This window comes from Apium graveolens, chromosome 7, assembly GCF_009905375.1.
Source record: "Apium graveolens cultivar Ventura chromosome 7, ASM990537v1, whole genome shotgun sequence".
Classification (NCBI taxonomy): domain Eukaryota; kingdom Viridiplantae; phylum Streptophyta; class Magnoliopsida; order Apiales; family Apiaceae; genus Apium; species Apium graveolens.
This window is the reverse complement of record NC_133653.1, coordinates 117,234,454-117,257,214: the sequence shown is the minus strand read 5'-3', so window position 1 is coordinate 117,257,214 and position 22,761 is coordinate 117,234,454. Positions and strand designations below refer to the sequence as shown.

Sequence of the window (22,761 nt, the reverse complement as noted above, 5' to 3'; positions counted from 1 at the left end):
CTTCCCGAACTGTCTATCCAGCTTTTGTTGCTGCAATCTCTTAGGAAAAGGTGGCGGAGGATAGAGCTGTTTCTCCCCTGTATTAGCCTCAGGAAGAGTGTGTTCAACAGTAGTCTTCCTTGGTTCCGCCGCTTTCTCCCTTTGCTTAGATTCTTCATCTCGAACTTCAGCTTCGACTTCTTTTGCCTTTTCAGCATCAGCTACTTTTCCAGACCTTAAGGTAATAGCCTTGACTTGCTCTTTAGCTTCCTTCCTGCCTGGTACTTCAGTGTCACTGGGAAGAGTGCCAGGTTGACGATTGAGCACTGCATTGGCTAATTGACCGATTTGATTTTCCAAGGTCTTGATAGAAACCGCCTGACTCTTGCACAACAGCTTAAGTTCCTCAAAATCAGCACTAGTAGGTGCAGCTGCACTTCCCTATTGAGGATATGATTGTCTTGTAGCATACTGCTATGGTTGCTGGAATCCAGGTGGGTTAAACTGTTTACTCACTCCTTGCTGATATGGTGGCTGAATAGCATTCTGATTATTTCCCCAGCTGAAATTTGGATGATTTCTGTTGTTAGGATGATAGGTCGCTGGCACAGGCTGCTGTTGTCGCTGATAATTATTCACATACTGAACAAATTCATTGACAAGAGAACACTAATCCGTAGCATGAGAACCTGCACAAAGCTCACAAACCATAGCTATTTGATTAACTCCATACGTAGCCAAAAAATCAACCTTCATTGATAGCGCTTGGAGCTGGGCTGCAATAGCGGTGGCTGCATCAACTTCCAGAATACCTGCTACCTTGCCTGATGTCATCCTCTGAGTTGGGTTTTGATGCTCATTTGCAGCCATCGTCTCAATAAGATTGTACGCCTCAGTATAGCTTTTAGCCCATAAGGCGCCTCCAGCTGCTGCATCGAGCATGGGCCAAGATTGAGCCCCCAAACCATTATAAAAACCAGTGATTACCATCCAATCCGGCATTCCATGATGTGGACATTTTCTCAACATTTCCTTGTAGCGTTCCCAAGCCTCGCACATAGATTCTGTAGGTTGCTGCGCAAACTGAGTAAGAGCACTCCTCATAGCAGCAGTCTTTGCCATTGGATAAAACTTCACCAGAAACTTTTGCGCAAGATCTTGCCACGTAGTGATTGACCCAGCTGGTTCAGAATGTAACCAGTCTTTAGCCTTATCCCTCAGTGAGAATGGGAAAAGCCTCAACTTGATAGCCTCATCAGTCATGCCATTATACTTAAAAGTGCTGCAGATCTCGACAAAATTCGTTATGTGCATGTTGGGGTCTTCAGTTGCCGCTCCTCCAAAAGAAACAGAATTCTGCACCATCTGAATAGTGCCCGGCTTAATTTCAAAGGTGTTAGCTTGAATAGCCGGATGAAGGATGCTTGACTGAATGTCATCAATTTTAGGCCGAGAAAAATCCATAAGAGCTGGATCAGCTTGAACAATATGATCTCCCATGTTTACTGGTTCTTTCTGCTCAGTTCCTGAATCCGAATCCTCAAAATCTAACTTCTCCGGGGTATCGAGAACTTCGTCTTTCTCCTCAGCTGTATCTAAGGTCCTCTTGCGAGCACGAGAACGAGTTTGCATAAACGTTTGCTAAAGTACCTGAAACACAACCGAAAAGAGTAATTAACTACTACGTCCTAATCACTGAGTCCTAATGACCAATGATGGTAAGTACATAAACTAAACAAATACGCCGAGTCCCCGGCAGCGGCGCCAAAAACTTGTTAGGGCGAAATCACTCACTAATATTCACGCAAGTATACGCGTTCGCAAGTAATATAGAATACTTTCTAGTTCGTTCCCTCAGAGACTCAGACTAATTTATTGTCTAATTTAACTCACTCACCAATGTATGATTACTTCTCAATGTTAAGATAATAACACTTAAAATTGTTGATTAAATATTAACTATAATTAACTACTTAATTAACCACTTAACTAACACTTCAATTTATCAATAATAAAACACTCATGAGATCACAACTTCATTATTACTTCCTTCTATAGCCATAGTTATTACCTTTAGCATGTGACAGCGATGATATTAATCGAATAACACAAAACTGATAAAAGCCAACTTTCATTGTACTAATACCATTCTACCAAACATCCACAATTAAGATAGAAATTGAATAGTCATCAATTATGTTGAGTTCCTATATGTCTACAGAAATTGACAACACAACGATTTAAGCACAAGTTATTCCATTTGATTACATAGGGCAAATAAAACTGTTAGAGTTACCCACTAATCATGCACAACGTACATGAACCTATGCTAGCATGGCAAGTTCTAAATCTCAAGATCCACCGTCGCTTCACAAGAGATTAACACCCTATCTTATATCTTCGCGACGCACATAAGACGAATACGCACAACCAATACTAGATATCATGCAATCATCACACACTAAAGTATTAAACAATTAACTAAAGAATTCCATAATAAATCCGTTGCTACCCCATGATCACGATTAGCCCATAATAGAACTTTTCGCCATCATGGGTTCATATGAAATCATGATAAACGAACACAAGAAAATAACAACTAAACTAATTATATTAAAACAGAGTACGTCACAAGAGTAAATAAGTCAAAGCAAGAAAACTAGCATCCAACGTTACAACGAAACAAGAATCACAAGAATATATGCTTCCTCTTCGTTGCTGTGTGCTAAATCGGTCTTCTTCCTTATCTCCTTCGCTTCTTGCAAAACACAATCTAAAACATAATCCCCTCTTAATACTCTGTGAAAAACGTCTCAAATCTACTTATATAATAGTCCTATAAAACTCAGATTACATAGAAGTTGGAAGCCAAACAGAAGTAGAAGTCTAAAACAATATATTATTTTCCCCGACCCTGCGCGGTCGCTCAGCATTTCTGCGCGGGCGCGCAAGGCTGCTGCGCGGCCGCTCAGCATTGCTGTGCGGGCGCGCAGGACCCTACTGGAAAATTTCCAGGTTTGCTCCGTTTCTTCACTGTAATCTGCCCGTTCTTTTCCTCTCGCAATGGTGAACACATGCCAAGGCTTATTCTTGATGATTCCTCCTCCGAAATGCAACTAATACCCTGAAATGCATAAACACTAGAAAAACGCATCAAATACACATAATACTTGATTTCAAGACACCAATTTAAGCCATTTTAAGACGTTCTAAGTGGTATAAAATGCCACTTATCATTAGGCAGCTGGTAAGACACTCACGAAGGAATCGCCTTAAAACTCGTAATGGTTAAATTATTAAAAATGGTGGAGCCGAGGGTACTCGAGTGACTTAAGAGAATCAGTAAGCGCAAAACGAGCGTTAGAGTCTGAGTTGGTTAGAGTATAGATTTACAAGTGACTTTGGTTTAATTCCAACTTACTTGTTGTTTATAGGTTACCAGACTCGTCCCGAGCCATTCGTAACCCCCAGTCGCCCAGGCAAGTTTTCTACCCGTTATACTATTGTTGTGATGTATATATGTATATACATTATCTTGTGATAGATGCATGTTGGTTAATTAGCAAATTTTGTGATATATTGTAGCATGTGATATGGTACGTATGCATGCCTATTTCGTATTCTTGCCATATATATATGTTGGTTCAGTTGATAATACCTATGCTAGAGAATAGCGGTAATTTGCATATACCCTTAGTATAGGGACCCAAAGGTGAAAACATTTTCTAAAACCGGGAGTCGAGGATCCCGAGTAGATTTTATATATATATATTTATATATATGGTTATAGTTTTCAAAACTATTAATCGAATAAGGTTTATTCGATAACTTTATTTTATTTATTGAATATTATTTCGAATATTCATTCGAGGGCTTATGACTCAGCCTATTTTAATTATTGAATATTATTTCGAATATTCATTCGAGGGCTTATGAATCAGCTTATTTTATTAATTAAATATTATTTGAATATTCATTTGAGGACCTATGACTCCGATTATTTACTGAAATATATTCTTTATTTTATTAAAGAATAAGGTATCGATAATCAAACTTATTTTTGATTATTCAAATAAAGATAGTACTTTCGTATAAGTATATCTTTGGTTATTTAATACTCATTTCAATTATTTTTATAAAGATTATTCTTTATGGGAATATTATTTAAATAATAATATTCAGATATTTTCTAATATATTGGGACTGATTTATTTTGTTAAATTAGCATCACTCCGAACATTCTCAAAAATGTTTTGCGAGTCTTCAAAATGATTTTTAAAAGTTAGAGCGGATCCCAAAACTCATTTTTATATTTAAGATCCTCCTTTCGAAGGGGATTTAAATACTCGCTCAAAACCTGAGGGATCCGGCTCTGTGGTGTGTTTTATATTCGCAACAAGGTTGCTGTCTTGATAAAAGAATTTTGATTACTTACCCAACACTCGGGAAGTAAAATTCTTGGAACAAGTTAATCCATTAACAGGCATCGCCTGGGAAATATCGGTGAGTTTTCCTTTCCAACTAGATACGACTTCTTGGTGGAGCCGTATCAACAAGTTTCTACTTGGGGAAAGGGGGGACGAGCTTTACGTTTCAAAGTCATGGATTTCATCTGAACTAGGAGTGGCGTAAGTGGTCGAGTAGCACCGGCCCAACCTTATTATATTGGCCCAAATGGCCTGGAAGTTTTGCTAAGGCGGTCCATTCCTTAGGAGTTCAGTGTTCGGTTGACAAGTAAATCCGACAGGTTCTCCTCTACATGTAGAAAATGGTGGGGTTGTACTACTACGACTGATCATCGTAAGTGGTCTTCCTGGCGCGGCAAACTCCCGTAATGAGTTCATCTTCCAATTGGATATTTCTGCAACACTACCCAGAGCACTTCGATAGAAAGGCTACGGTTGGGCGATTGTTGAGTGTTGGCAGGGTCTAGTTTTCAAAATGATGTGTGCATCGAATGAAGTATCTCATAACTTTATTTTATTTTGATGATATTTTAAAGATTGATTCTATACAAGTTTTGTCTAATAGCTTAATCTATGGGATGAACTATTTATAACTTGAACGGTGGTAGTTCAAGTAGTATTTGGAAAAGATATAAGTATATTGGAGTATCTTGTAACTTCATCTTTTAAACTTATATCTAGTAAATGATTATCTTATGCATGTCAAAGATTTTCAGAAAAATGTTGAGACAAGGTTAGATATATGAGATCACCTTGCAACGATAGTTTTATACAGTATAAACTGGAACTCTGTGTATATTATGCATGGAAGAGGACTTCCAAGATTTTGAAAAGTATATATGTATATATACTGAATATTTTGCGACTTCATCGCATTAAGGTATCAAACTTGGTTCATTTCTTCTTGACCAAGACTTTCATATGTACTATGAGAATGCTCATATATTGTAAATCATTATACATATTATTTTGGTGGGCTTGCTGCTTACCCTTGCTTTCTTCTTTCGTCACACAACAACAGATAGAAAAGATGAACAGGACCAAGCTCCCAATTCACGAGCGGATAGGAAACGTTCCGCAGTTTCCTATAGGCATTGATGTCGATGTAGCTGAGGTAGGAACTACCAATAGGCTAGGCTTCAACTTTTGATGTACCAGACTTATGTATCTTTATCAATTGTAATAATGGCAAAGAAATGTAAATTTATTCAGAAACCCATTTAAGGTGTATTGGCATATAATTGTGGAATAAAACGACTTGTGATTATTTTTGGATATTCATCTCTGAGACTATAACTTGTGGTGTGTGTGTTTATTGTGGGGTCACAGTATAGAGTAATTGATTATTTATTAAGATTGGGTGTTATTAAGGGAAATGGAACTCGTGACAACCCGGATCCCCGACCCCGGATTTGGGGGTGTTACAGAAGTGGTATCAGAGCTAAACGTTATAAACCTCAGAGATGATGTGACGTTAAGATAATAAGTTCACTAAGATAATAAAAACTCTTGCCAAGTTCATAGTCGGACTACCTAACGTAGTACTGACAGTTAAAACCCTTATGGGAACCCTTATAAATATCGTGATAGTAGCGTAGTTCATTATCGTATATGGTAGCGGAACTCCGAACCCTGAGGTTGAGGAGTAACAGCGCGATGATGTTTTATTACTAATTGGAGATCGGATTGTGGATCCGATAGAGCGTCCTAACGCAGGTGCGGATGATGTTCATATTGAGGATGTAATGGTTGAGGATATTGTCCTAGATGGGATTGTTGCTGAGGATGATCTCGTGGAAGATCCTAACAAGAATGAATAAAGGACCATTGAGGAATTGATGACCATGGTTAGGTCGACTCCCAGAGGTAGGATTGGCCGCTCACTACCGGAGGTTCGTTCAAGTTTGTAAAGATAGTAGCTCCTTTAACGCGGCTTACTCGTAAGGCTGAGAAGTTTGAATGGACAGAGAAACGCGAAAATAGCTTTCAAGAACTAAAGCAAAGATTGGTGATGGCCCCTATGTTGGCATTGCCAAATGGAAAAAAGAGATTTTGTGAGTTGTAGTGACGCTTCGCATAAGGAATTAGGGTGCTTCTTATACAGCACAACAAGGTAATCGCGTACGCATCAAGATAATTAAGGAAATATAAAATTCGATATCCCCACCCATGAGCTTGGGCTCATGGCAATAGTTTTACCCTAAAGATTGGAGGCACTACTTGTATGGAGAAAAGTGCGAGATTTACACAAGCCATAAGTGCTCTAGTACATTTTCACGCAGAAAGAGCTCAACATGCGCCAAATGAGGTGGTTAGAGCTAATCAAGAATTATGATTGGGAGATTCTTTATCATTCAGGGAAAGCCAATGTAGTGGCTGATGCCCTTAGTAAAAAGGAGAGACTCAAGATAATAATGTCTTTGGGAGAGTTTATAAGAGATTTTCAGAAAATGGAAATAGAAGTGAAGGTAACCGGAGCCGGTACCGAAAAGCTGTTTGAGATTGCAATACAGACCGAATTTTTGGAAAAGAACATATTGTGCCAGAAAAAGTGATGAATGAAGGCAGAGAGTCAATGACTGGAGAAGAGATCCATACCGAGAAAGATGATAAGGGGATAGTGAGGTGTTCCTACAGAAATTCGGTTCCAAAAGTTCAAGAGCTTAAGGATGAGAACTTAGATGAGAGCCATAGTTTGAGGAATAAGATTTAGGGCAAATCCTGAATGTGATAGTCAGGGAGGTTGTCATCAAGAAAGAAAGAACCCATAACATAATAGAGTGGAAAAGAAGGTTTTTAATGTATAAGATAACCCCGATTATGGGAGAAGGTTGAAACATTTCATACTAAGGAAACAGAAAGTCGAGTAAGGAAAGGAGACCCGAGACGGTACTCCTATACGGCAATTTATGGACCTGTCTAGACAGAACTTAGACTATTATCCCCAACCACCACCTTGAGGAAACAATGCGGTAGGAAATTCTTTCAGGACCTTTAAGTCTCTAAGCTCCCAGAGTTCCAAGGAACAGGTTGACTTAGTCGAGGCAAGAGCCTGGCTAAAGGAAATAGAGGAATCATTTGAGATTCTGAATGATTGACAAATCACAAAAGACTGTTTTTATCACTTACCCTCCTAAGAGAGAGGCCATCCACTGGTGAAAGACCAAGAAAGGCGGAGCAAGAGGTTATGATAAACTGATTTAAGTTCAGTCAATTGTTTTCGGGAAAGTAATTCCCAAAGATAAGGAGATAGTGTAAAAGCTTTGGAGCTAGAACAAAAGCGGATAAGTATGATGAATTATGAATCTAAGTTGTAAAAGTTGTCAAGATTCGTTTTGAGGACACGAATCCAGAATGAAAGGATGTTTGAAATCAATGCTTATGTTGTGTTGGTTCATGAAATAATGAGAAGAGAAAGGAAAATAAAAAGAAACTGAAGTGGAAAGGAATATAAAGGCAATAGAGTTTGAGGAATGATAAGGGAGTTGGGTATGATGAAACCCTAAAGACTCGTAGCAATAGAAATAGAAAAGTATGTATTCGTCAGGATAAGGGTGATTCACCATAAGTTAAAGTTGATGGTTGAAGGCATAAGAGATACATATATTTTATCCCCTGTAAGTTGGGAGGATTCGAGGAAACCTTGAGATAGTTCGAAGATAAATAATGAGACACGGATAGACTGAGGAGACAAGAAAGTAAGAAATTAGGAAAATTAGATGAAGGAAGTGACCTTCAAGAATGTGAAGTGTAAGACTGGTGGCATGATACCCAGAAAGGGAGACGCCCGGTATGAAAGATATCCCAACATTGAGAAGACTGTTGAGATAAGCAACAAAAGTAAATGAGGAATTATTAAGAAGAAGTTCACGTTGAACATGACCAATATCTTCCAGAACATCCCTGTTGTCATTACCAAATTGGGAAAGAAAAGCAGATAACCGTTGTTATCTTCTGAAGGCCATAATTGATTGACCTCATTTTGAATACAGATGTTATTGTGAAATTAGGCATATACTATCGAGGTGGGAATGATTGAATACGACACCCTTATCAGGGATATATGGCTTGAGTTATCCATGGAAGGATGCAGGTACCTTTTAAAGGTGGAATTAAGGATAGAACATCGGTAACTTAAAATGAATCCTAGGGGGATGCATAAAGGTTAGCATTTCACCCTTAATAGGGATAGTATGAGTTTTGACAGTATGAATTGGAAAGGATTAAGGTAATAACAACCTTTAAGGATCAGTGGAGAAATTTTCAGAAGTATATAGACAATTGTTCTGGTATTAGTAAATGGTATTTTGATATGCCCTGTATCTAGGGAATACAGGAGGAACGATTCAAGGATAACCTTAGAGGTTTTACAAGGAGAAATGTAATATTCAAAATTCTCAAGAATAGAAATGTTGATGAAGGGAATATGACGTAATTATAATGTTGCCAAGTGGGGCACGTGTTAAACCACGAGAAGGTATGGATCGAACCAGTAATGGTCGAAGTTGTTCAGGGCAATTAGGACTTAAGATAAAAAGATGTTCTAATTATGATTGAGAGTCAGTCGTGACAGTGATTAACCTCTAAAGACTGAGGCAATAACTTATGAAAAAATGGTAATATTTTTTTTTACTCATCAGATTTTAAGGAAAACATCTTCACATAAGCTGTGATTGAAATAAGGTAGAAAATTTATTTGGAGGTGGTTAAAATGACATGGACTGTAAGGAAATTTTACTATCAGGAAAGGCCAAAGAGGTGGCCGACACTTTAAAGGTAAGAGGATAATTATAGGCGCTTGTGCCAAAGGAATACAGTGATGATGGTTAAAGCTATGCAGATTGTATTATGGTTTGGAAGATTGACATTCCTTCTGATGACTGTGCAATACCCAACCGTAATAGTAGTTGGTAAAGGTTTAATTCGTGTAATATCCATGAGCGGGCTATCTATCTCAAAAGGTACTATCTTGAGAATAATCCAGGACCATATTTCAAAAAGGACTAAATGAACCTTGAGTTAAGTCTTCTATTTAAGGGATACGATTAAGAATGGTATTCACCTGCTATCGTTGCTTTGACTGAATCTCTTCTGCAATTTTATCTACTTCATGTCATGAAAGTATGTCAGAGTTTGGATTGTTCTTCATGAATTATGATTGGTGATTATGTTAACTCCTTAGAAGTATTCTATACGACACGTATGGACTCCGTATGGTTAGATATTAAGATTTCATGGAAAATGAATGACGATAGTAGGTCAGTAGTGGACCATAGTAGTGTAGCAATGATTCTGCGAGTAATGAGCTGATTACAACCGTGAGAGTTGTGTTGGAATGAATGTTGAGATTGAGTACCACTAATCGGGTCGTGGTAGTGTATAAGTTATCATTGATAGACTAATTAAGTAGAGTATCTACCTATTGAATATTTATTCCTTCTTATCAATAGAGAGTCGTATTACTATACGAGGAAGGTTGCGATGCAAGCATAGAATTCTAGTAACGATGATGTCTAGAATGAGATCCCAGATTCGATTTTCAATGTCGAGGGAGTTTCAAAGGTGATTGTGTATAAGCTCGAGGAAGAGCATGGGTCCATAGAATGATGGACCGAATAGCAAAAATATTTAGGCATGTGAAATACGATGCTATAATACTTGATGTTGATATAAATACATATATGTTTTGTTCTCCTATGACAAACCTCTATAGTTCAGAGGTAGATTCCAAGCCAGATATTTTATGGCAATATTTTTTTACATATATACAATTCTCTTCAGTTCGTTCTTTTCTCTTCTTTTCATTTCATGTAAGCTGAGAAGAACAACCCTTCCAGAAGGGGAGGTATTGCCGAAGGACTATCTATCTGTGTGATAGAAGCGTAGTAGGATACCATCTATTGTTTAATTGCTTGTCAAGTACTAAAGGCTGGCCACCTTCTGTACTAACTATGCAATGTAACAAGTGTTCATGATCATAGTGATCTCTCAACAAATTCCTTTACTTCTATATGATTGATCAAACTTTGGAAAATAGAAACAGCTGAAAAAGGAGTAGTAAAGTTATGGTGGTATTCGGAATGGAAACACATTCGTGATACTAAGGTTGATGTGGTTATTAAAAGGTTATAGAACGCTAACGAGCAAAAGTATAACCAGTATAATATTAGGAACGGAAGGTAATAGAGATTACGAACTCGAAAAGAATGGGTATTGAGAAGCAAAAGCTATAATGCTAGAAACTATGATGAGAGCCGGTGCAATAGACTTGAAAGAATTTGGAATGATCACTTAACGCGGATTAAGTTATCTCACGATAATCGATCGTATGTCAGTATCGAGGTATCGCCTTATGAGATCCTTGAGGGAAGACAATGTCGATCTCCCTTATGTTAGGATGAAGTTGTAGAGCGCAAGATGCTCGGACCCGCAGTAGTCCAAAGGACCAGGGATATAATAGATCTAATCAGAGGACGGCTGGTAGTAACCCAAGATGGACATAAGAGGTATGTTGATTTGACTCAAAAGGACAAAGAGTATGAAATAGGGGACCTAGTTATGTTATATGTATCCCTTGGAAAGGATTGATGAGGTTCGGAAAGAAAGGAAAGCTACGTCTACAATTTGTTGGACCCTTGGATATATTAAGACATTTTGGGAAGTTAGCATATGAGCTAGCCCTACCCCCGAACATGTAGCAAGTCATAACGTGTTCCACGTATCAATGTTAAGGAAGTATAATTCGGATGCCAGATAAATAGGGGCATATGAGCGCATAGGCATGCAACCAGACGTAACCTATATGGAGCAACCAGGAAGGGTTATAGATTGAAAAGGAACAAGTGCTTAGGAGAAGGGTTATCAAACTAGTCAGAGTTTGATGGTAGAACCACAATGTGGGAAAATTTACATGAGAGTTAGAAAGTACAATGCTAGAAAGGTACCCCCATTTGTTTTCTATCTGATTCCGGGACGGAATCCTTTTAAGGAGGGGAGACTGTAATAACCCCAAAATTTTGAACTCTTTGTAACCCTTATGAATAGTATTTTTGCTGATATTGCTGAATAAGAAAACTGTTCATGCCACACTATGTAGGGGTTCTGTTATGGATATTCTGAGATTTTATTGGTACTCTATAGGGTATATAAGTGTATGTAAAGATCGTCAGAATCCAATTCCGAATACTTTGATTTTTCTCGGAAATCCACTAGATACGGAAAGAATTGAGTATAAGGTAACAGGATAAAAAGAATTTAAATTCAAGGATTTTATTAGAGGATCATAAAAAGGAATATAATGTATTAAGAAAGGTTAAGGGAACCTAAGTAATAAGATCCCGGGTATGATCCCTCAAACGATAAACGAAAGCGAAAGTTAAGCGAACCGTATAACAGATCAGCGGTCATTAGGCAAACAATTAGGAAGTTAATCAAAGAGATTAGAGGGGATGATGTCACCCAACCAATGAGAAGAGGACAAAGAGGGGAGGATGACATCATGAGCATGACATAAGCATGATATAGGGAGGAAGGAGGTGTGGTTGAATTAGAACCACACAAAGTTCAAGGCTAAAAAGGTAATTAACCAAAACAAAAACAAAACTACATCCACCAAGCCAAAACAAATCATTTTCATCAAAACAAAATTTTTATTTCTCATCACCAAGAACATTGCTCTCGGCTTTTTACATTTTCAAAGGGAAAAAATTTCAAAATCCAAGATTCAAGCTTCCTAAATTGGTAAGATAATTCCCTAGTATTCCTTATGTATAGTTATGGCTATATTATGAGTTTAAGCCACCAATTCATTCTCTATCTTCTCCAAGAAATCAATGAAGAAGACAATGAATAGTGATTTCAAGGTTTTTTAACTTGATTTTTCTTGTTTTTCCTTTAAGATCCAAGCATCCCTAAGACTCCTCAAGGCTTCCTAAGGCTTCCTAGCTACTCACACCACTTCAAGGAAGGTATATCATCTCCAAATCCTAGCTTTACTTTGTATATTAGGATGATTTTGGTTGTTATGATATTAGAGTAGCTTAATGATGGTTGGTTTAGAGTTGGGTTGGAATGGTGGTGAATGAATTATTGAAATCTTATGATTTGGTTAAAGAATGTAGTATAGTTTAAATTCAAGTTTTAGGATTAAGAACATTGATTATAATGAGTTGATTTGGGGCTGATGTAGTGTGTTATGGCTGGGCTTTGGTTGTAAGAATGGATTGGGGTTGAATTGTGGTGGATTTGGAATGGTATAAAATTGGGAAATCGCGTAAACATAGCCATCGTAATGTCCGATTTACTTTAGACTGCTTTTGTTCATAACATTAGGACTTGAGAACCCCCTGCTAGATTTTGACCATTGCCATGTTTAGATAGTTCATGTTACAAGCTTCGTTTTGATATGTGGTTCGTTTGATTCTGATGTACGGTTTAGGAGAAACGGCCGTTTTAAGTAACGACGTTTCGCGAACGAACCATTACCCCTCGCCTTACTTTGAAACATAGGTTAAAGACCAAAAAGGGTTAATTAATGTATGAAACAATTATGGTAAGTGTGTTAGGCAGTTGGTAAGACACTCGCGAAGGAATCTCCTTAAAACTCGCAATGGTTAAATTATTAAAAATGGTGGAGCCGAGGGTACTCGAGTGACTTAAGAGAATAAGTAAGCGCAAAACGAGCGTTAGAGTCTGAGTTGGTTAGAGTATAGATTTACAAGTAGCTTTGGTTTAATTCCAACTTACTTGTTGTTTATAGGTTACCAGACTCGTCCCGAGCCATTCGTAACCCCCAGTCGCTCAGGCAAGTTTTCTACCCGTTATACTGTTGTTGTGATGTATATATGTATATGCATTATCTTGTGATAGATGCATGTTGGTTAATTAGCAAATTTTGCGATATATTGTAGCATGTGATATGGTACGTATGCATGCCTGTTTCGTATTCTTGCCATATATATCTGTTGGTTCAGTTGATAATACCTATGCTAGAGAATAGCGGTAATTTGCATATACCCTTAGTATAGGGACCCAAAGGTGAAAACATTTTCTAAAACCGGGAGTCGAGGATCCCGAGTAGATTTTATATATATATATTTATATATATATGGTTATAGTTTTCAAAACTATTAATCGAATAAAGTTTATTCGATAACTTTATTTTATTTATTGAATATTATTTCGAATATTCATCCGAGGGCTTATGACTTAGCCTATTTTAATTATTGAATATTATTTCGAATATTCATTCGAGGGCTTATGACTCAGCTTATTTTATTAATTGAATATTATTTGAATATTCATTTGAGGACCTATGACTCCGATTATTTACTGAAATATATTCTTTATTTTATTAAAGAATAAGGTGTCGATAATCAAACTTATTTTTGATTATTCGAATAAAGATAGTACTTTCGTATAAGTATATCTTTGGTTATTTAATACTCATTTCAATTATTTTTATAAAGATTATTCTTTATGGAAATATTATTTAAATAATAATATTCAAATATTTTCTAATATATTGGGACTGATTTATTTTGTTAAATCAGCATCACTCCGAACATTCTCAAAAATGTTTTGCGAGTCTTCAAAATGATTTTTAAAAGTTAGAGCGGATCCCAAAACTCATTTTTATATTTAAGATCCTCCTTTCGAAGGGGATTTAAATACTCGCTCAAAACCTGAGGGATCCGGCTCTGTGGTGTGTTTTATATTCGCAACAAGGTTGCTGTCTTGATAAAAGAATTTTGATTACTTACCCAACACTCGGGAAGTAAAATTCTTGGAACAAGTTAATCCATTAACAGGCATCGCCTGGCAAATATCGGTGAGTTTTCCTTTCCAACTAGATACGACTTCTTGGTGGGGCCGTATCAACAAGTTTCTACTTGGGGAAAGGGGGGACGAGCTTTAAGTTTCTGAGTCATGGATTTCATCTGAACTAGGAGTGGCATAAGTGGTCGAGTGGCGCCGGCCCAGCCTTATTATATTGGCCCAAATGGCCTGGAAGTTCCGCTAAGGCGATCCATTCCTTAGGAGTTCAGTGTTCGGTTGACAAGTAAATCCGACAGGTTCTCCTCTACATGTAGAAAATGGTGGGGTTGTCCTACTACGACTGATCATCGTAAGTGGTCTTCCTGGCGCGGCAAACTCCCGTAATGAGTTCATCTTCCAATTGGATATTTCTGCAACACTACCCAGAGCACTTCTATAGAAAGGCTACGGTTGGGCGATTGTTGAGTGTTGGCAGGGTCAAGTTTTCAAAATGATGTGTGCATCAAATGAAGTATCTCATAACTTTATTTTATTTTGATGATATTTTAAAGATTGATTCTATACAAGTTTTGTCTTATAGCTTAATCTATGGGATGAACTATTTATAACTTGAACGGTGGTAGTTCAAGTAGTATTTGGAAAAGATATAAGTATATTGGAGTATCTTGTAACTTCATCTTTTAAACTTATATCTAGTAAATGATTATCTTATGCATGTCAAAGATTTTCAGAAAAACGTTGAGACAAGGTTAGATATATGAGATCACCTTGCAACGATAGTTTTATACAGTATAAACTGGAACTCTGTGTATATTATGCATGGAAGAGGACTTCCAAGATTTTGAGAAGAATATATGTATATATACTGAATATTTTGCGACTTCATCACATTAAGGTATCAAACTTGGTTCATTTCTTCTTGACCAAGACTTTCATGAGTACTATGAGAATGCTCATATATTGTAAATCATTATACATATTATTTTGGTGGGCTTGCTACTCACCCTTGCTTTCTTCTTTCATCACACAATAACAGATGGAAAAGATGAACAGGACCAAGCTCCCAATTCGCGAGCGGATAGGAAACGTTCCGCAGTTTCCTATAGGCATTGATGTCGTTGTAGCTGAGGTAGGAACTACCAATAGGCTAGGCTTCAACTTTTGATGTACCAGACTTATGTATCTTTATCAATTGTAATAATGGAAAAGAAATGTAAATTTATTCAGAAACCCGTTTAAGGTGTATTGGCATATAATTGTGGAATAAAACGACTTGTGATTATTTTTGGATATTCATCTCTGAGACTATAACTTGTGGTGTGTGTGTTTATTGTGGGGTCACAGTACAGAGTAGTTGATTATTTATTAAGATTGGATGTTATTAAGGGAAATGGAACTCGTGACAACCCGGATCCCTGACCCCGGATTTGGGGGTGTTACAAAGGACGATACTTCAAAACATGAGGAATAAATACGAAAGGATTTACGTCGTGAACCGTTTGCGAGAAAGTATTACGAAAACATTTAAGCGACCGAACGAACGCGTAAACGATTAAATAAACGTAACGCACTAACTAAACGTGGTAGAAAAGTAACCATGGTTATATTATTAAATAGTGAGCTAAGGAAGTAGGATGATCAACTAGGGCTAGAGAATAGTGAAGCTAATGGTTAAGCCAATTAGCTTAGCTTGTATTCTAAAAAGCCTAGCTAGAATTGTCTAGAGATTTGGCAACAAAAATCAATCCTACGAATTATACTAGAAGAATAAACAAGATATCACAACATTATTACAAGAAGCAACCAAGGAAGCAACACATTTTCTCTCCCTCTCTCTCCCAAAAGCTCCATTCGGCCCTATCATTAAACAAGGAGAAATCAAAATCAAAACACCAAGCTCTAGCCATGGAAAAATTCCCCCATAAATCTCAAGCTTCATACCACCTAAAATAAGGTAAGATAAATCTTTAAGCTCTTTTTATCAAGGTTTGAGGGGTGAAATAAATTCAAGAAAGATGATAGTGAATAGTATGAATAGTAACTTTTATTTGGTTTCTTGATTTTAATGGTTGTTTTAGGTTCTAAAAACCCTACTAAGCACTCCCAAGACTTCACCATCATCAAGAACACATCTCAAGCTCTCAATAAAGGTATAAATCTTTGAACCATCCTTACTTAAGATTTAAGTTCAAGATTCTTTTAGAACATAGTAGTAAACCCAGTTTTGGTGGAAGTATTGTTGTAATCTTGATAGCTAATTAGATTTAATGTTGATTGTTGTTGCCTCACAAACATGATGTTATTGAGAGGAGTTAGTGTGGTGATGATGATATGTTGATTGTTGGTGGTAGTATAAAGATTTAAGGCATAAACGAAACTCGGATCGTAACCGTAATCTCGCTAAAACGGATAAAATGTAACTTTAAGTTTCTCCAGAACGTCGCGAAGATTTAAACTGTAGTTTTTTGAAAAATAACACTTAATTATGATATAAAATTTTATAAGGATCATTTAGGCACTTAAATCGCGTGATTCCGATTTACGGATCAAAAGTTATGACCGTTTTACTAAAAGTGATTTACACGACAAAAACTGCTACGAATTACAAACTTTGATAATAAAAAGGATCGACTTAAAAATGTTCATAAATGATGAAATTTTTAAAGAGAGTAGTAAATTGACTTTATTAACTGACATAAAAATTTCAAGTGAAAATAATAATTTTTCAATTTTATAAAAATACGGAGCCGAGCCCGCGCGATTAGAAAATCGTAGAATCCATAAGCGGAGCCAACAACGAAAGAAAACGAACATAAGATACTTTGAAAAAGGAAGTGACCATAATGGGAATAAGGACTTACGGAAATAATAAGGGTAATATAAATTTTAGAGGGTGTATAATAAGTAGCGCATGAGTACGAGTCGCCGTAAATTAGAACGAGACCTAACAAAACAAATTTTGTTTATGATTATAGATTTCCGAGCGGAACCTAGAGCATCCTCCACCTCGAGATAACCATGCAAGTTTTACGGACCCAACTCCATTTACTGTTGTGTTGTGAAATGATTTTTTTATTATCATTTCATAAATAACTTGCTTGCCATGATACGTAATAATTGAATTTTTCGCAAAATGAAGCGATGTTGTACGATAATCATATATCGTAAAATGTTTAATTCCGTTTTAAGCGTGACATATAATTATAAGACCGAAAGTCGGTCGGGATTTTAAGATAAAAATCCGGGAATCATTCTGGTGATATAATAGGAAGATTAAAAGTCCATAGTAGTACATTTTAAAGGACTCAATGTCCACTTACGAAATATTAAACACCTCGAACTTTTATTAAAAACGATTTCCAAAGATCGTATTACCTCAATTATACTTTATCGTTCGATTTAGAAATATTTATTAACTATTCATTAATTATGGAGAAGTATTCTACAACGAATATTTACTTTAAACTCGATTAAATAATAAAGGTTATTATATTACTTAAACATAAACAAGTTGAGGAATATTATTTCAATATTCTTTAAATGTATAACTATTCGAGGTTTAATTATTTATCGATTAAATTATTAATTATTTATTAAATAATTTATTTATGATTTAAAAACCATAAAACCTGATATAAAATACTTTCTGATTTTCGTAAAATCATTCGAATAATTTGAGAACGTCGGATAATATTATATCAACTTATTTTAAATATTTTGATCATAGTTTTAAAAGAAACTCCCCATTATTTACTTATCTGTTGACAACGGTCAACTCACATCCTTAGTACTTCCTCCGAAAACTTTCGGAAGTATATATACATATATATGAGGTAAAGCTGTGCCTATAACCAAGCACAACACTTGGGGGAACTTCGATATGGTTCGATGATTCCAAATAGATGATAGGATTCTTAAAAGGACAAGGGAGGGGTAGAGATCCAGTACTTCGTGAAATGGGGAGACTACCATATTTATGTTTCGTATGAGAAGGTACCATGTGTACCGAAGGACATACGAAGTATGCAAAATATACCCGAGCTGAATGGGGAAGCATATAAAGCCCGAATGCGGCTAGAGTGATAACCGGGATACAAAGGTGTCGTCCTTCTACTAGTATAAAATGTTACGACCGGCATTTTATGTAATATTATTTGTGAATAATATTAAGTTAAATAAAAATATATTCAATGCTTGTACGTTTGTGTGAGTGAAAATTTCTGCATTTTAAATTTGCTCTGGGTAGTATATGATTTTTTTTCAAAGCAAGAATTTATTTAATTTCTTTATTTTTGATTTATAAGGAATATTCTAAGCTTTGGAAAAAAATTTTCTTTTAAAAGACATTTTGTACACAAATTTTGAAAATGATTTTATAAAGTCTCTAAAAATCCAAGTTATTTTATGGTATAAATTTTATAATTTTTGAACTTGTACTTTATTATATAAAAATAAATCTTTGGAAATTAGTTGCTTAATAATTATCAAATTACATGAATAACCTTGCATGCAAACTCTCTTCTATTTAACCAAAGGGCTAAAGAGTCAATAACCACCCCACTAACTCACAATTTGCTAGCCAAATTACCTCCTTGACCTTGCATGCAAACTTGCCTAACTTTGGCTAGAGGGTTACTCTTGTAACTTCTCACATCCACTCACTTGTGGGCAAATAAAAACCAAACAATCATGATGATCACTCCACCATTTCTACATTTTTCCTCCCTCTCCTCTCCCTCCTCCCACCTTTCCTCTCGGCTTTTTTGCCGAAATCCTACCCCCTCCCCTTTTCTTCATTCCACATTCAAGTTCCCACCTCCCATACAAGTAAATATTACTTCCTATATCATGATCACATATATTCCAAAGAGTTTTGAGTAAAAAGTTTAAGTTTTAAAGTTGCATGTAAAGGTTTTAGTGAAACTCAAAATACAATCTTGATTCTTATGGATTTAAGGTTGTTTTTGAGAGGACTACAATGAATGGATAAGTGCCAAGTCATGAGAAGGAAAATCTTGATGATTTAATGGCCATTTCCATCCATTTCATTCGGCCATGACCATATGGGAGCCGAATGAATGGTCCTTGAAATCATTCTTGTAGTTTTGATCAATTTTTGCATGTTTATGTGATAATGACTTGAATTTGGTGGTGAAAATTTGATAAAACTCCTTGCATGCTAAGTGATCATCTAGGTATACCATAGGCTAGGCTTGCATGTCAATTTTAAGATGGAATATATGTAGAAAATATGTTGTTTTGGTTTGAAAAACCCGAAGGCATGCATGCATGTGGAATTCTCTTAGTTTGTTGTAAGATTTTGACCATTTGGAAAAGATTTTGTTAGTGAGCCTTAATTTCAGTAGGAATAATGTGATAATATGGATTTATGCTTCTTGTTGCATGGTAATAATTTGTGGTTATCTTTTATAAAAATATATATCTTGTTGTTTCAAAAGCATAAAGGTTTATGATTTGTTAAGAGTAGTCTCTTTTATTTTGCCATAGTTGCACCATAGGTAAGGATGATCTCACCAAGGGTATTTTGAGAAAAAGGGAGTTAGTTCAGTAGAACACCAAGTATAGGTCTTGGTTTAAGTATTTAGTTGTTGATAATTGGGTTTGTCAAGTCAAAACCTTGGAAAATGAGAGTTATAGTTTCTGCAGAAAAATCAGTTTAGTACCCTGAGTTTAGAGTGAGTTTTGACCATGTCATTGATGTGCACTTTGAGGCCCAAGCCACCAGAAGTTAGTATGGGGAGTATATAATAGGTTTTAGGAGTTGGTTGGAGGTTTGCATGTCATTTGGTTAGGTGCACAAGTAGAATAACAAAATCTGTCCAGCAGGGGACAGTTTTGTTGCAACTTAGAAATAGGGAGATTTGGCCATGTCATGGGTAGGCCCTCATTAGGCCCAATTGGGCCTTAGTTAGAGGGTATGTCAGAGAAGTTTATCCAACCATAGTTCATAGGATATGAGCTAGAACCATGTGTCACAAGTTAACTCAAGTCAGGGCATTTTCTGCCCAGAAAAACAGGGGAACCTTGGACTTTTAGCTTAGGCCCAAGAAGGCCCAAGCCAGGCCTTTGAGCCACATCAAGCTTGAGAGATGCCCTTAGGTCAGGAGAGTCTTGTGTAAAAATTTTGAAGAAAAACTTGTAGTTTAAGAGTGTCTAATGCACTCAAGAAACCTTAGTTACCATTCTGAAATTTGCACCAGTGAGCACTTTCACTTATCACATAGTTTTAGGACACTTAGAAGTGAGTATTAGGTCGACCACCATAGTTGTAAGATAGTATAAGGTCAGTAGAACAAAAGGCACAAGTGAGGGTCAATAGGTTTTGGATAATTTAGGAAAGGCACATTGAGTTAGGAAGCCCAAATTCGAAGACTTCGTTTAGTTAGCGACCAAGTAACTTAAGTGGTGAGTCGAGATCATCCAAGCCTAGTGTGGCATTATGGTGTATATGATGTTATTTGGTATTAATATACGATATGTGATTATGTGGCTACGAGTGTACATTTGAAAATATAAATGGTGGATATGAATTAAGTGTGTATAGGCCTAAGTGCCATCCATGTTTAATTTCGGGTTGTAAATAGGTTAAGATGGAAAGAATATATTATAATGAGGATTATTATTATTTATGTAGGATCTCGAGACGAGGGAAAACTTGCCATAAAAGTCGAGTGAAGCTCCAGTTGTTGCTCCTACCAGTCAGACCAGACCAGTCTATCTCAAGGCAAGTGATTCAACTTGACCTTCGCATTTACTGTAACCAGTTCATATATATATCGATGCAATTATCCTGAGTCATTTTGATATATTTAAATCAAGAGTATCTTTTGTTTATCTTTGAGTTACATAGAGATGCCATGAACCCTCGAGTACGTATTGCAAGTAGTTCAAAAGTCTTTCATGATAGTTTAATGCCATGATAAAATAGAGATGTGTTATAATACCTTATTGATCCTTTTGATTATCATGCTATTGATCCCTGAGAAATCTTGATGTTGCACCCTGATGCTTTGATTCAACTCTTGAAATAACCTCGATAGAAACTTTATCTTGATATCTAAAAGCCAATCTTTTCTTAAATTCATTCATGATTGTTTGATAACCCTATCCTTACCCTAAAGCTTGATGCCCTGTTATATCTTGAGCTGATGATCACTTCCTTTATATTTTAGCACCTCTATCCTATTGGAACCAGTGATGCTTATCTCCTTGATGTTCTAATACCTATACCTTGTCTACAACCATTGCTTTAAGCCTAGTTTGGCATTACTCTTTCATATTATCCAATAGCCTTGCTTAATTTCCTTGTCAAAATTCTTGTTTATGGAAATCTCTCGATTACCCTAATATAGTAAAGTCTAGTAGATCATGGCCCTGAGATTTAGAGTCAGAACTCCAGTGTTTCAAGTTGATCTATAATCCCCTGATAAAAATGATTTCAGTCAAAAGAGATTTTGTCATAAATCGGCATCAGTTTTCGAAATGAATAAAAGGTGGATTTTTCAGTCCCAAAGGGGGACAAATGTTTTCTTGAATGGTGGATCTGGACTGAGACGCGAGTCCTTTCCACACTTATATTAGGCTTAAAAGTTGCCTAGGGATTCCCAATAATGTTTTAGAACCCAGCGAGGTTCGGGATTACTTCGCGGCTGATCACCGGCTGTAATCCGTAGCGTCATAAAATGATTTTGATTAAGAATGGTTTTAAAATTTGTTTTGATGTAAGCAAAATGATGCCAACTCACATAAGTTTTATCTCTCGATTATCATTGATTATGTCATTCCATTGTCATTCCTAAAGGTATATCTCGATTTATGCTTTGCGTTGTATTGTTAGCACTTGTTGAGCTTTTGGCTCACTTCTTGCTTTACCCTGATATTACAGCTAGCAGCCATGGTTAGATTCAAGCAGACTGCCCGTAAGACCTGTGATGCTGATGTTTATGTTCGAGCTCAGGTAGAATAAGTAATAATAGTTGTGTGAGGACTCGGTATTTGTAATCAGATGTAATAGTTGGTAGTGTTGGGCTGTTCCAAACCCTAAACTGTAAGATCTTGGATTTTGGTTGTGTAATACTCATTAAAATGATGTAATAGCTATAATTATTTTGCTATTTAAGTTGGGGGTGTGACAGGTTTTGGTATCAGAGCTACGGTTTAGAGTCCCTGGACAGCCCAAATAGGTTATAGGATTTGTGTGTAGGTTATAGATACTACGCGAGAGAGTAGGTAAAGTAAATTATTATTAATACTCCTCTTATTGGTTGTCAGCAAAGGGCGCATTCCTCGTCATCCTCTGGGTCGGACGACACTATTGCTTTCTCCGTGTATGCTGAGTTGAGGCGCGAGTTCGATATGCTTCAGGGCAAGTACGACCGACTGATAGACCGACTGAAGAACATGTATCCGGACAGCCGAAACTATGAAGGGAAGCCCAAGGAGCAGATGATTGCGAGACTTGAGACCTTGGTTGGGTACGTCAACACTAAGCTTGAGGAGATGCCAGCGCACCGGGACC

At 36.6% G+C, this 22,761-nt stretch overlaps 1 non-coding gene across 1 annotated transcript; it reads left to right on the top strand.

Moving 5' to 3' along the window:
- Positions 1-979: 979 nt before the first annotated feature.
- On the top strand, positions 980-1,086 carry LOC141675566 (small nucleolar RNA R71). Its single transcript, XR_012556213.1, has one exon. It is a non-coding gene; the product is annotated as a small nucleolar RNA R71 (small nucleolar RNA).
- Positions 1,087-22,761: the final 21,675 nt, after the last annotated feature.